Source organism: Trichosurus vulpecula, chromosome 3, assembly GCF_011100635.1.
Source record: "Trichosurus vulpecula isolate mTriVul1 chromosome 3, mTriVul1.pri, whole genome shotgun sequence".
In the NCBI taxonomy this organism is placed as follows: Eukaryota; Metazoa; Chordata; class Mammalia; order Diprotodontia; family Phalangeridae; genus Trichosurus; species Trichosurus vulpecula.
The window spans coordinates 350,954,466-350,960,999 of NC_050575.1; positions in this window are offsets into that span (position 1 = coordinate 350,954,466).

Sequence of the window (6,534 nt, forward strand, 5' to 3'; positions counted from 1 at the left end):
AAAATCAAATTGTTGAAAAAATTCAAGAAGAATTGACAAAATATAAAAGATAGTGGAAAGTTTCAATAAACCAGTGGACTCTGAGGATTAAAATGGCTGACAGAACAAAAAGTCTAAAGATGAAAGAACAAAGCAAAACATCAAAATGAAAGCACTAGAAGACCTCAGTTCTATATAAATGAAAGCAAAAGAGTGGAGTTCATTGATACAACCTGAGAAATATTGGTCTCCCAGGAAAATATGAAGAAACAAGAAGCCTGCCATATTCTAGGAAATCATGGGGGGAAAGGTTGACCAGAACTGAAAACAAAGGACAATATACAAATAGATAAAATTCACAGGATACAGCCATAGACAGACTCTGAACTTAAATCACCCTAACAGTTTTCAAGTTCAACAGCTTCAGTGTCAAAAAGAGAATCCTGCAACCAACCAGGATGGCACAATTTACTATCAACAAATAACACTTTGAATTGCAAAATATTACTCAAAAAGAACAAAAAATAATAGAAATGGGAAGATACATTAAGGCCAGATAATGTAATTGTTTCCTGAGAGATTTAGAACTGAGAAGAGACTTCAACATGCAAATTCACTGAGCAACTAATCTGTAAAGCTATCTAGAAATGAATGCAAGTAAGGAGCATAGGTTATCTTAATGTTAATATGATGTAAGAATGTTATATCTATTTTAGGTTGTTAGTCACATATGGTATAAGGGTCATGGATTTTAAAAAGGGGGGTAGGAATTTGGAGAAAAATACTTTGAAAACTAGACAAACTTAGATCATCACAAGGGCTAAAGGTAAAGGAAGGCATGGAGCAGAGAAGAGAGAGAAGTAGTATTTTTAAAAATTGGTCCATAAGTGAAGTTTGATCAAACAAAGAGATACAAGTGGTGGACTAAGGGTAATTCCTAACCCACACTTTTATCTGGGATAGGAAAGGAACAATTTTTACATGATAAAAGTAAAAGCAAAAGCCCAGAATTTGCATTGGGGATCCCAGAATCTGTATTCCCTGGCATAGGAAGAGAAAGATAAGGGGATTAAGAATGAATTGTTATAAAAAATAAGATAAATTTTATGTTATTTAGCGTGGGCAAGGATGTTGTTAATGTAGGAAGTCATATCATATTGTTAAAAAAAACACAATTACTATAGTACTTTATATTAATAGAAAGGGGTGCGTGTGTGCATGTGCATGCATGTGCAACAGCAGCCTTTCTTTTTAAAATCTAGATCTATTATTTCATTAGTTGTGGGGACTCCCAGTATAGGAACTCTATCACAAATGCAGATAGGTAACTTATCTGTAAATTATAATGTTAGAGTTGCATGGAACACTAATAGTTTAAATCAGGGCTGTCCAACCTTAGGTTTTTATTGAAACAATAGACAATATATTTTGATTTGCCATTTTAGTGAGAGCTCTGTGGTAGCTTGGCTTCGTTTACTAAAGCATTTATGTAAATTTCTATGCTTGTAGGTGGGCCACATAAATCATACTGCACATGCAGCCTACAGGCTGCATTTTGGACAGCCCTGGTTTAAGTGATTTGCCCATGGTCACATACCTTGTGAATCAAAGGCAAGTCTTGAATCCAGATTTTGCTGCTTCCAAGGCTGGTACTACAGGAAAAACCAAGCAAATTATAATCTTGAATGTTAATGGACTGAATTCACCAACAGAAAGGACATTAATTTGCAGAACAGATTAGAAAACAAGACCCAAAACAATTAGTTGCTTATAAGAAATGTATCTAAAGCCTAGAAATTCATATAGATTCAAAGAGAAAGGTTGGAATTAAATTAAATTAGGTTTCAGTTATATCCAAAGATTTCACAAATGATCATAGCATAGATACCATTAAGAGACAAGCCAAGAAACTACATTAGAATACTAATGTAGCAAAGGCATTATTAAAAATTTAAAAATCAAGATTTAATACATATACAATAATTGACATGTCAAGCTTTTTAGAGAAAAAGCTAAATAATTTTTTTTAAAGTCCTAGATGGTAAAGTCATAATTCTAGGTAACCTTAATGATCCTCTGACAGAGCTTGACAAATCCAACAGAAAATTAAAAAGGAGAAAAATATAATCTCTAACAAAATGTTAAGAAAACTGGATTTAATGTACCTATGGAGGGGCAGCTAGGTGGCACAGTGAGTAGAGCACTGGCCCTGGAGTCAGAAGAACCTGAGTTCAAATCCAGCCTCAGACACTTGACACATGTACTAGCTGTGTGACCTTGGGCAAGTCACTTCACCCCAATTGCCCTGCCAAAAAACAAAACAAAAAAATGTACCTATGGAGATTTCTGAATGAGAATCTTAAAGAAAATAAATTTTTGGATTAAAGTTGAATTTATACAAAAAATGAATCATATTCTGGTGTACAAGAACTCATAAACAAATGTAGAAAGGTAGAACTCTTAAACATATCTTTTCTGTTTTGTAATATAGTAAAAAGGGTAATCAATAAGGACATAGAACAAAATATATAGACCTAAATAAAGACTAAAGAATGACATTTCAAATTACAAGTGGGTCAAAGACAAAATTATAGAAACAGCTAAAATTCAGAGGAAAACTTGTGTCCTTAAACACATATTTATAAAAGACAAAAGGGAAAGACTAATAAAATATTGAAACTAATATAATATTAAACATGCAATTTTTTAAAAGCTACAGAATCCATTAGTTAATAAGACAAAAGAGATTCTCAAAATTTTAAATGAGAGAAATAGAATTTAAATTTGAAAGACTTAACAAAATTGATACACTATTAGCTAATTTGAAAAATAAGAGAAAATTAATAAAATCAAAAATGAAGTAGAGGAATTTACAACTAATGGAGAAGAAATAAAGAAAATCATCAGAAACCATTATACTGAATGATTTATCAACAAAACTGAAAACCTAAATGAAACAAATATTTGCAAGAATAAAAGGTACCAAATTACTTAAACAGTCAATAAATAATCCCAGTCAGAGGCATCAACCACATGGCCCATGGGTGGTACATGCCCAGATTAAAATGCAATTAGGATTTAATTTAACAATTTAATTTAATAAAATAAATAAAATATAATAAAACATATCGTTGTATTTTAAAACTAAATCAATATATGGCCAGCAGGGTTCCTTATATAATCTAGTGGCCTTGTTTCTATTCGAGTTTGACCCCACTGATTTAAGCACTATAACTTCAGAAAGAGAATTTAAGGAAGACAAAGATGAACTCCTACAAAGGAAAAAATATTTTCCCTAATGTTTTACTGTTTGGGGTTATCAATCACTAATAATTTTTATATATTTAATTCTATAATGGCTTTTCCTGTTCTGTTCTACTAAACTATTTTTCATCTGATATTACAGAGGCAGCATGCTGTAACAGATAAGGAGACGGCTTTGGAGTCTGGAGACCCTGGTGTCAAGCCCTGTCTCTGACATATGCTGGATGTATGATCCTGAACTCTCAACACCTTTCAGTGTTCCAAGCAATGATTTAAGAGTGTGTGTTGTAGCTACATTGGCAAATAGAATTTTCTCATCTGAGTTTCCCTATGCCAATGAAATCACATGCCTAGTTCCTATCCCTGTCACATCTAATATTAAATAATTTTGATTATTTCCCCTTTATAATATATTTGAAATACAGTAGTATGAGTTGCCCTTCATAAATTTTTTTCATTTACCTTTAGTATTCTTGTGAATACATCATCAATGTAAATGTTATTATTATTTTACCTAACACAAAGTAGCCTGTTTTGTTTTAATCAAATTAAAACTTTATTTAATCAAATTTACATCCAATTTATAAATGTGAAGCTTTGGCATTTTTACTATGTTGATTCTACCTAACCATGGGCAATGGATTTTCTCTTCAATTCTTTTATTCCTATAAAAATGCTCAAAAGTTACCTTTCTGTAGTCCTTGATGATTAACGTATAATTACTTGATGTGTCTTGTCATTACTATTAATGGAATTTCTCTATCAATTTTGCCTAATTTTTGTTGGTAAAATAAAGTGTTCCATGTTTTGTGCATTTTTCTTATATGCTTACTAAAATAATTGTTTAAATTAATTTTTTTATTGAGCTCTTGGATTTTCTAGAGAGGCAATGATGTAATCTGAATACAGAAATACTTCAGCTTTTTCATTGCCTTTAATTCCTTTGAAATGCCATATTGTAAGAGTTAACACTTCTAAGACCATGCTACTACTTTACATGTGTTTTAGTGAAAACTCCTCTAATGCTTCCTCATTGCAAATAATGTTAACTCTTTGTTCTAAATAGATGCTTTGTCGCTGAATTTTAATTTCCTCATCTGTAAGTTGAAATAGTCTGGACTAAATAACCTATTTGTTCTTTTCTTACTCTAAAACTTTTTAAGGCAGCTAGGTGGCATAGTGGATAGAGTACTGGGCCTAGAATGAGGAAGAGGCGAGTTCAAATCTAGCCTCAGACGTTTACTAAACTGTGACCCCGGTCAAGTCATAGATTAACTATCTGCCCCACTTTCCTCAACGTACAATGGTGGTAATAATAATAACATCTACCTCCCAAGGCTGTTGTAAGGATCAAATGAAATAATGCCTGATACATAGAAAGCACTTAATAAATCCTTCACTCCCAAATACTTAACTCCTCCAGGTATCTCCCTTGCTTATTTTTTTTAAAGGTGTGGAGCTTTCTACATGAATTATTTTTAGTTCTTTTGGTTTCAAAATAGTCAGCTTTCACCTTGAAATAGAATATTAGTGTAGCACCTACATTGGACTTCCTTCCCAAAGAGTAGCTACTACTTGAGTTCTAGGAATAACCTTGGGGGCCTGCATGTCTAACACCACGTTTCAAGAACTCCCACCAGTGTACTTCCCATTAACAATCAGCCACTAGACCAAAATTAACATTTAGCAAAGGCATTTCCTCAAATGGCATAGCAAAAATGGTACTTATACAATACCTCCTTCCATTAACCAGGGCCACACTCTCCCACAAATATACATGGCATCTGTGGGAAAAGTGGGTTCAAACAGAGCATGATAGTAATGAGGCACAGGTGTAATGAGACATGTTTGCAGAGTTTTATGCAGTCCTATTTGAATGGAGCATTTCTGCTGGGTGAGATGCTCAACTAGGTTCCCATGATCCACTCCTTTCCATAATCCAGTTCTCTTCCATTCTTCTAAGGGTCATTCCTGAAGCAGTTTGTGTTCCTTGCTGAATTCAGTGGTTCAGGAGCTTCCTTTCAAAATTACATAGCCAATGGTGGTAGGAAGAGAGATATCCCCTCCTCCTTCCTCGCTTCAGGGGTCTCACACTACAACACTGAGCTTTGACTCAATCAGAGAGGTGTTCACACATCATAAAGAGATCACAGAATGTTACATCTTGTTAACACATTAACTGAATTCTGTGACTACATCAACTTGAGTTGGAGGAGGTGAGAGGGAAGAATCATACACCTGCTCCCTTACACATAGATTTGCTGGGAAATTGTTTCTGGGATTGAGACTCATGTCTTTAAATTTTATATATTTCATACTCCAATTTTTTCTTGGTTTCTATAGATTTTTGGAGGGAAACTTGGTGAGACCCTGGTTGATATTTTTTTATATAATCTGTTTTTTCTTTCTGGTGAACTGAAGTTTTTTTCTTTGTCGTAATAGTTTTGTAGCATAATTATAAAGTGCCTGGGTGAATTTAAATTTGAAGTTTCTCTTTGCTGATATAGTACGGCTCCCTTTAACTTACCTGGTGTCACTTATTCTTAATGATTCTGGGCAATTTTGTGAATAATTTTCTAAACTATAGAGATTATCTTGTCTCCCTCTTTGATGTTTTTCTAAGACCCCAATAATTTGGATTTTTTCCTCCTATTTCTAAATGTTTCTAAATATCTTTCCAGTTATTTTCTGAGCTTGTTTTTCCACCTTAAATCCATGATCTGCTATTCTGTCTTCCAATTTATTCACACAGCCTTTGGCTACATCCACTTCTATTTTCAAACTATCTGTGCTATTTGCTACAATCTCCTCCAAAGAGTCAATGTTTCCTTTAGTTCTTCTAGGGACTTCTAGGCTACAGTTTCTTTTTTTTTTTACTCCATTCACAGTTTTTCTCTCTAGCTTTAATTCTTTCTTGAATTCCTTCACTGTGCATCTATAATCCTATAGAGGGTACCTAGGGCTCTCATTGCCCTCACTGACGAGGACTTCATTCTGGAAATAGCACATCTCTTTATACAAGCTATAAAAGTTCTCATTGAATCCACTGATGAGCCCTTGATTCTTCTCTTGACTCCTGAATACAGCATGAAATTCCTTGCTAAGTTTTATCCTTTCATGAGGTATGGTTGTCTCAGAGCCTTCTCCTGAGTTGTTCCACTGACACTCCATGAAATCAATAGAGACAGTATTCCCGTCCTGTATTCAATGTACTGTTAGCTTTTCCTTTTGCTATGGGAATCTAACCCAAATTCATATATTCAAAGGGAAAATCTTGAGTGGGGGCAAAAT